We start from the raw sequence: 9246 nt of genomic DNA, 5'->3' as shown, positions 1-9246 counted from the left end.
TCTGTATCTCTGTACCCATCCTCTGTGCCCTCCAGTCCTAGAGGTGACAGGCTCTGTATCCCTGCGCCCATCTCCTGTGCCCTCCAGTCCTAGAGGTGACAGGCTCTGTATCTCTGTACCCATCCCCTGATCCCTCCAGTCCTAGAGGTGACAGGCTCTGTATCCCTGCGCCCATCCCCTGTGCCCTCCAGTCCTAGAGGTGACAGGCTCTGTATCTCTGTACCCATCCCCTGTGCCCTCCAGTCCTAGAGGTGACAGGCTCTGTATCCCTGCACCCATCCCCTGATCCCTCCAGTCCTAGAGGTGACAGGCTCTGTATTCCTGCTCCCATCCCCTGATCCCTCCAGTCCTAGAGGTGACAGGCTCTGTATCCCTGCTCCCATCCCCTGTGCCCCCCAGTCCTAGAGGTGACAGGCTCTGTATCCCTGCACCCAGCCCCTGATCCCTCCAGTCCTAGAAGTGACAGGCTCTGTATCCCTGCACCCATCCCCTGATCCCTCCAGTCCTAGAGGTGACAGGCTCTGTATCCCTGCTCCCGTCCCCTGATCCCTCCAGTCCTAGAGGTGACAGGCTCTGTATCCCTGCACCCATCCCCTGTGCCCTCCAGTCCTAGAGGTGACAGGCTCTGTATCCCTGCTCCCGTCCCCTGTGCCCTCCAGTCCTAGAGGTAACGGGCTCTGTATCCCTGCTCCCATCCCCTGATCCCTCCAGTCCTAGAGGTGACAGGCTCTGTATCCCTGCTCCCATCCCCTGATCCCTCCAGCCCTAGAGGTGACGGGCTCTGTATCCCTGCGCCCATCCCCTGTGCCCTCCAGTCCTAGAGGTGACAGGCTCTGTATCCCTGCTCCCATCCCCTGATCCCTCCAGTCCTAGAGGTGACAGGCTCTGTATCTCTGCTCCCATCCCCTGATCCCTCCAGTCCTAGAGGTGACAGGCTCTGTATCCCTGCTCCCATCCCCTGATCCCTCCAGTCCTAGAGGTGACAGGCTCTGTATCCCTGCCCCCATCCACTGAGCCCTCCAGGCCTAGAGGTGACAGGCTCTGTATCCCTGTGCCTATCCCCTGATCCCTCCAGTCCTAGAGGTGACAGGCTCTGTATCCCTGCTCCCATCCCCTGAGCCCTCCAGTCCTAGAGGTGACAGGCTCTGTATCTCTGCTCCCATCCCCTGATCCCTCCAGTTCTAGAGGTGACAGGCTCTGTATCCCTGCTCCCATCCCCTGATCCCTCCAGTCCTAGAGGTGACAAGGCTCTGTATCCCTGTGTCCATCCCCTGATCCCTCCAGTCCTAGAGGTGACAGGCTCTGTATCCCTGCGCCCATCCCCAGTGCCCTCCAGTCCTAGAGGTGACAGGCTCTGTATCTCTGCTCCCATCCCCTGATCCCTCCAGTCCTAGAGGTGACAGGCTCTGTATCCCTGCTCCCATCCCCTGTGCCCTCCAGTCCTAGAGGTGACAGGCTCTGTATCCCTGCGCCCATCCCCTGTGCCCTCCAGTCCTAGAGGTGACAGGCTCTGTATTCCTGCTCCCATCCCCTGATCCCTCCAGTCCTAGAGGTGACAGGCTCTGTATCCCTGCTCCCATCCCCTGTGCCCCCCAGTCCTAGAGGTGACAGGCTCTGTATCCCTGCACCCAGCCCCTGATCCCTCCAGTCCTAGAGGTGACAGGCTCTGTATCCCTGCACCCATCCCCTGATCCCTCCAGTCCTAGAGGTGACAGGCTCTGTATCCCTGCTCCCATCCCCTGATCCCTCCAGTCCTAGAGGTGACAGGCTCTGTATCCCTGCACCCATCCCCTGTGCCCTCCAGTCCTAGAGGTGACAGGCTCTGTATCCCTGCTCCCGTCCCCTGTGCCCTCCAGTCCTAGAGGTAACGGGCTCTGTATCCCTGCTCCCATCCCCTGATCCCTCCAGTCCTAGAGGTGACAGGCTCTGTATCCCTGCTCCCATCCCCTGATCCCTCCAGCCCTAGAGGTGACGGGCTCTGTATCCCTGCGCCCATCCCCTGTGCCCTCCAGTCCTAGAGGTGACAGGCTCTGTATCCCTGTGCCTATCCCCTGATCCCTCCAGTCCTAGAGGTGACAGGCTCTGTATCCCTGCTCCCATCCCCTGAGCCCACCAGTCCTAGAGGTGACAGGCTCTGTATCTCTGCTCCCATCCCCTGATCCCTCCAGTTCTAGAGGTGACAGGCTCTGTATCCCTGCTCCCATCCCCTGATCCCTCCAGTCCTAGAGGTGACAGGCTCTGTATCCCTGCACCTATCCCCTGTGCCCTCCAGTCCTAGAGGTGACAGGCTCTGTATCTCTGTACCCATCCCCTGTGCCCTCCAGTCCTAGAGGTGACAGGCTCTGTATCCCTGCGCCCATCTCCTGTGCCCTCCAGTCCTAGAGGTGACAGGCTCTGTATCTCTGTACCCATCCCCTGATCCCTCCAGTCCTAGAGGTGACAGGCTCTGTATCCCTGCGCCCATTCCCTGTGCCCTCCAGTCCTAGAGGTGACAGGCTCTGTATCCCTGCACCCATCCCCTGATCCCTCCAGTCCTAGAGGTGACAGGCTCTGTATTCCTGCTCCCATCCCCTGATCCCTCCAGTCCTAGAGGTGACAGGCTCTGTATCCCTGCTCCCATCCCATGTGTCCCCCAGTCCTAGAGGTGACAGGCTCTGTATCCCTGCACCCAGCCCCTGATCCCTCCAGTCCTAGAGGTGACAGGCTCTGTATCCCTGCACCCATCCCCTGATCCCTCCAGTCCTAGAGGTGACAGGCTCTGTATCCCTGCTCCCATCCCCTGATCCCTCCAGTCCTAGAGGTGACAGGCTCTGTATCCCTGCTCCCATCCCCTGATCCCTCCAGTCCTAGAGGTGACAGGCTCTGTATCCCTGCACCCATCCCCTGATCCCTCCAGTCCTAGAGGTGACAGGCTCTGTATCCCTGCTCCCATCCCCTGATCCCTCCAGTCCTAGAGGTGACAGGCTCTGTATCCCTGCTCCCATCCCCTGATCCCTCCAGTCCTAGAGGTGACAGGCTCTGTATCCCTGCTTCCATCCCCTGATCCCTCCAGTCCTAGAGGTGACAGGCTCTGTATCCCTGCTCTCATCCCCTGCTCCCTCCAGTCCTAGAGGTGACAGGCTCTGTATCCCTGTGCCCATTCATTAATCTGTCACAGATGACCATCATGTGCTTTTACCGAGGATGCATATTTCTCCTTGTAGGCAGCTTAAATCCTTTATGCTTTGTGATATCTTTTTCCTTTTTGGATGGGAAGCTGAAGCATTTTGTTCTGTGTCTCTGAGGGCAGCTGTTATCCCACAAGGATCTTGGCTTTCTCCCCTTCAAGATTTTCTCTCACTTCATAACTTGCTTTCTTAGAGGGGGGGGGGGATCTTTGTGTCAGCGCAGAGTATTTTCTGGCCTTTTGTTATTTGCATCTGTGTAGTAGATAATCATTCTTCAGATGGTTATTCAGTCGGCGGCAGCAGCAGGATAATCACTCTCCTTCCCCCTCCCACCTCTTCCTAGCTTCTTACCCCACAACTGACAATTAATGTTAGAAAGAACATGAAATGTGGGAGAAATTACAGCAATTTATCAACCGAAATTATAGGTGTAGACATATGTCAGCGGTGGAAACGGTTTCTATCAAAATGAGAGCATTTAGGAGATTTTCCTCAAATTTCGAATTATGCAGATCCGGTCGCCGCGATCCCAATTCCCCTGCGTCGGCGGGAGTCCTCTCATCCTCTGAGGGGTCTCTGGCTTGCTGCAGGGCTCTTGATCTTTTAACAAACCTCTGTGTGTGTGTGTGTGTGTGTGTGTGTATATGTGTGTATATGTGTGTGTGTGTATATGTGTGTGTGTGTATATGTGTGTGTATATGTATGTGTGTATATGTGTATGTGTGTATATGTGTGTATATGTGTATGTGTGTATATGTGTGTGTGTGTATGTGTGTGTGTATGTGTATGTGTGTGTATATGTGTATGTGTGTGTATATGTGTATGTGTGTGTATATGTGTATGTGTGAGTATATGTGTGTGTGTGTGTGTGTGTGTGTGTGTGTGTATGTGTGTGTGTGTGTATATTTATTTATTTATTTCAGATTTTTTTTTTTTTTTTTTTATATACCGGCATTCGAGACAGAAGTCACATCGTGCTGGTTCACATAAAACAGGGGCGCATAGTAAACATAACTATAACAATGGTGTTGAAAAGGCAGTTACATATAACAGGGTAATAAGAACTTGGCTGAGAAGGAAGAGAAAGGAAAGGTTATTAAATTCACACAGGTAAACATTAGAAGATAAGGATGACCATGGTGTATTTGGAGATTAGTTAACCGAGTTGGAGATTAGTTAACCATGTTGGAGATTAGTTAACCATGGTATAGTTGGAGATAAGGGGTGGCTTGGAGGTGTTCTATCAATTGGCGTCCGGGAAAGCTTGTGTGAATATCCAGGTCTTTAGTCTGTGTGTGTATATATGTGTGTGTGTATATATGTGGGTGTGTGTATATGTGTGTGTGTGTATATATGTGTGTGTGTGTGTGTATATATGTGTGTGTGTGTGTGTATATATGTGTGTGTGTGTGTGTGTGTGTGTATATATGTGTGTGTGTGTGTGTGTGTGTGTGTATATGTGTGTGTGTGTATATGTGTGTGTGTGTGTGTATATGTGTGTGTGTGTGTGTGTATATGTGTGTGTGTGTGTGTGTGTATATGTGTGTGTGTGTGTGTGTGTATATGTGTGTGTGTGTGTGTGTGTATATGTGTGTGTGTGTGTGTGTAGGACGGTCCCTGATGCTGAGAGTGGCACTGACGGGCAGCTGTCGGTGGCTCACATATACCCAAGGCCTGCAAGGTATCGCGCCTCTGCCTGCCTTCTGTCCAGGTATCCCAGAGAAGCAGCTTCTTTCTTCTTCCCTTCTTAGGTATTGCTTATTATTAGAACAGGTCTCTTATATTAATGCTACATTTTGAGGGTTTGGTTTTTTTTTTTGTTGAACACAGCCCTGAGCTTAAGAGCTGGGTCAGGCGGTGTGGAAAGTGAGACAAACGGGTCACTGATGCAGCGGGGGCGGAAGGTCAGACTGACCAAAGGCCGGAATGGTGTGGACTCGCTTTTTGAGTGGACGGGAGGCTGCTTTTCAGCGTTTCTTGCCTTGTGGGAATAGCTGAAGATGTTGGCACTTTCTTTGAAGCCTCGTGAGTGATTGACTGTGAAGAGCTGGGATTTTTTTTTCTCCTGCTGCCTCCGGGTGGGAGGGAGAGAAAGGATCCATGCTGAGGAGGTGACGTCGCGCAGCTCCGCATCCCAGTGCTCCTGCCCACGTGGAGCTAAAGGCAGGTTCTAGTGTCAGGATGGAGGGGGATGCAGCTGTAATGCAGCCGCACATCCCGCGGCTGCTCCTTGGCACCTTGGGAAAGTCACTTCACCCGCCACTGCTCCAGGTACCACTTACTAAGCAGAGTGGGAGAAACGCCTGGGTAAATCAGGGAAATCCCTGCAGTACCTGAACCTAATCCGCACTGAGGTGACTGAAAGGCAGAATATGAATCAAGCAAGTGCATAAGCAAATAAAGAAGCAACGCTTGGCAATGCAATCCAGCCGCTGCGGAGGAAGCTCCTCACCACCCGTGCAATCTCTCACACTTTTAGGGGCAAAGTGCGGTCACTCTTACTACAGGCACCTGAACTGCCTGGTAAGGGCACAGAGGGGTGGGCTGCGGAGGGCATGGAGTAAGGCAGGTGCCTGTGTTTTCAGCCAGGCCAACTTAGGCAGCTGCATCACGATTTATTAGGATGCATGGCTCTGGATATTGCCTTCAGGGAGGATCAGTTTCCTCCGCCAGCGGAGCTAACTCTTCCGTCAGCGATTGAACGTGCAGGTAATAGGGAGGATCCTGGGGGCTTCCCCTTGCAGGGCCGTATGACGGAGATTGTGCTGCTCCCACCCAGGGCGAGGCTAGATCCAGGGATGCTCTGGGGCCAAGAAATGCCTCTGCTATGCCAGCACTGTCCTTCTGGAGAGGGCCTCGTCCTTCACCTCGTCTCGTTACAGGCTTCTTAGGACGGAGTCCGGTGCGTCGCTCCACAGCATCCCCTGGCGGTTCTGATCCCGATCCAGTGGGGCACGGGGATGGGGAAGGTGTTAGCCGGGGGACGGACATAGGCCTAATGCTAATGGCAGCTCTGAAGTGCCCAGCGTTAGCCGATAAACAGGAAAAGGCACAGCCCTGCAAACACAGCCCTGCACCAAGCCCAGGGCTCCACCGCTGCACAGAATTTCCCTTTACGAAATAATCTGGTGATTCGCATTCAGCTGGCGCCCCTCCTTCAGACCAGAGAACCCCATGCGATAAGCATATTTTACAATTTAGGGAGCAATTTCTCCAGCTTTTGTTTCAATGATTTAAATGAATGACGCCTGCTGCGCGCCCGCTGCTCCCGGGAGCCCGAGACACCAGGACGTTTGCATGCTTAATGCTGGAAACTGGCACAGGCTGCAGACCCTCTTCCCTCCCTCCGTGTTTGCAGATTTACTGTAATGAAACGCTTTCTGGAAGGCAGGCACGTGCCCTGTCACAGCGCTGGGCTGGCAGAAGACAAAGGAGCCCATTTACTCCTGGCCAGCTTTGTGGCGAGTGAGCCTCCCGGGTGATTAAACATTTCTGAGCCCCCACCACCCCCCCCCCCCCCCCCAGCAAGACGTTCAACAGATTCTGTGTTCTGCTGCTAGCTGTGCCCGCATGTTCAGTCTGTGGCCTTCTCTCAAATCTAGAGCCCTGTTGGACGAGCTGCTGCTGCTATTTAGGTTTCTCCGTGTTCCCTTTCTTCAACAGCTGGATTTCTTCATACTTTCAGTAGAGTATTTTTGTTTTTATGGTGCCCCCAGTCAGGAAAGGTCTTTTCCGCCCACGGTCATGCTTCGTGCTGCGGTCTCAGGTTCTGATGACAAACAGGACGGCACCCTGTGCTTGGCTGCCTAACTCTCGGAGTGCTTGTGGTGCACACACATTGACTGCCAACCGAGTGACTCTTTTCTCCTAATGCTTAGCACAGGGGTGGCCAACTTTGATCCTCAAGAGCCGCAAACAGGCCTGGCTTTCAGTATGTATCCACAAGGAATATGCATGAGAAAAATGTACATGAACTTCCCCCGTTGCATGCAGATCTATCTCCTGCATGTTCATTGTGGATATCCTGAAAAACTAGGCCTGTTTGCAGCTCTTGAGGACTGGCATTGGCCATCCCTGGCTTGCCACATCAAGGCATCATTGAAACACAGAAAAATACTTGCCTGAATGGCAAAGCCAGGACAGACGGAGTTGTTGTGGGGGCTCATGAAACGCTGAATACCAAGCGTCAGTAAGAGAAAAATCTTCAGTCTTTTATTATAAGATATCTTCTAACAAGCGCAGTGTTTACCAAACAATGCACTGTAAATGTCAGCTCAGATTTCCCAGGCTGTTCCAGTCAGTTAAATATGTAACCGCCTCTAACTCACCAATGCATTCGTTTGTTTGTCTGCATTACATTTGCCTAATTGGTTGGCATCATAATTTTATCTCATATACACTAATAAGACTGGATTCTTGTAAGTTATAAGAATTCTTCTAGCTTGAGCTCAGAAGGCAGAAATGACCTTTAACATCCTTTTTAGCTTTTCAGCATCCTTGTCTATTCTTACAAGTGTGATCAGTGCAATCTTTACTCCCATAAGCCTGATCAGTGCACTCTCATGGCTGTAATTAGCTTTATTTCTTCATCGCCACCAGTCTGGCTTCATAGAGAAACCATTCCAAAGCACCTTTACACTACGCTGGACTAAGTCCCTCTTCTCAGGAAAGAGAGTTCCTCGTTCATGGCTGGAATAATTTACCATTTAATCCACTTTCTCCTTCACGTATGGCCGAATTTTAAATCGGCCAAGCGCGTAAAAAAATGGGGGCTATGCGTGTGGTCGGGCCTTGCACGCACCGTGCGCATTTTCAAAGGGGCTCGGACACGCGTGTTAACCCCCCCCCCCCCCGTTACGCGCAAAAGTGCCGGGCGCAGAGAAAGGGGCGGGGAGGGAGGCAGGGAGGGGCGGGGCTGGAGGCGGCCGGTACAGCAGCCCATTTGCCACTGGGCCGGGGAAGCGCACGCTGGCAGTCAGCTGGCGCGTGCAAGTTGCTTCTGCTGCAAAGGAGCACTAAGCAACGAAACAAAAAAAAGGTAGGAGAAAGGGTTTAGGGGGTGGGGAGGAGAGGAGAGGGGAAGAGGGAGGGAGTACGGGTAGGGGAGGGTAAGGAAGTTCCCTCCCAGTCCGCTTGGGGAGGCCCGATTGCGTCACCGCGCGTAGTCTGATAAAATTGCCCGCCCCCCTCCCCCGCGCGCATCACCTGCACGTGCGCGCGGCCACGTTATAAAACCGGCACGCCTGTGTGTGCGCGCCAGGAAGCAAGCGCATGTGGACGCGCACGCACCCCCCTTTAAAATCTACCCCGTGATTTCCCTCACCCCCATGCAAGATGCCCTCTAGGTCTTCCGAGAAGCTATTCCATATTAGCATATTTATTTTATTTATTTGTGCATTCTTATGTGCGGGAGCTGGTGAAGGCAGAGACTTTACTGGCCAGCCCAGGCTGCTGCTTCCAGTTTATATTTGTGAGTTATCGAGTCCTGTATTTATTAGCATTATTTGTTTCTCGGCTTTGATTTCATGCCAGCATTGTAGTCTCCTGTGGCTCTAGCACAGTTGAATGTTCTTAGACCCCAGGACAGAAGGGCTCGATGACTGAATTGATGACTGGAAGGGAAGGTGACAGGGCTTTGCTGCTGTGTCAAGGGTTTCTTCTCACAATTAATACCTTTGTACATTAATTAGTGCTGATAGCAGTGCTATGTGGCAAGACGTGGACTGTGCTGAGCACTTAATGGCTCATTGGGTGATGTACGGCACAGAAAGCACATCCCCTGTGCCCATATAAAGTGTAGGGCAATTACTAACCATTTACCCCTCTCTCCTCTCTCACTTTTTCTCTCCTCTCCTCTCTGTTTCGCTTAGCTGTGGATTCTTCCCTCCATCTATTTTATAAGCCAGGCAAAATCGATAGCTCAGAAGGCCTTACTGCTTAATAAGAAGACCCCCGCCAACCCCATCTCTGTGGTATGAAAGAAAAGGACAAAATGTTAGCACTGAAGCTACAGGCTAATAAGGAAGAGGAGGGAAGCTGGGTTGGAAAACCTTTTAATTCCCTGACACCCAGAATGTCA

Source organism: Rhinatrema bivittatum, chromosome 8, assembly GCF_901001135.1.
Source record: "Rhinatrema bivittatum chromosome 8, aRhiBiv1.1, whole genome shotgun sequence".
In the NCBI taxonomy this organism is placed as follows: Eukaryota; Metazoa; Chordata; class Amphibia; order Gymnophiona; family Rhinatrematidae; genus Rhinatrema; species Rhinatrema bivittatum.
This window is presented reverse-complemented; position numbering follows the sequence as displayed.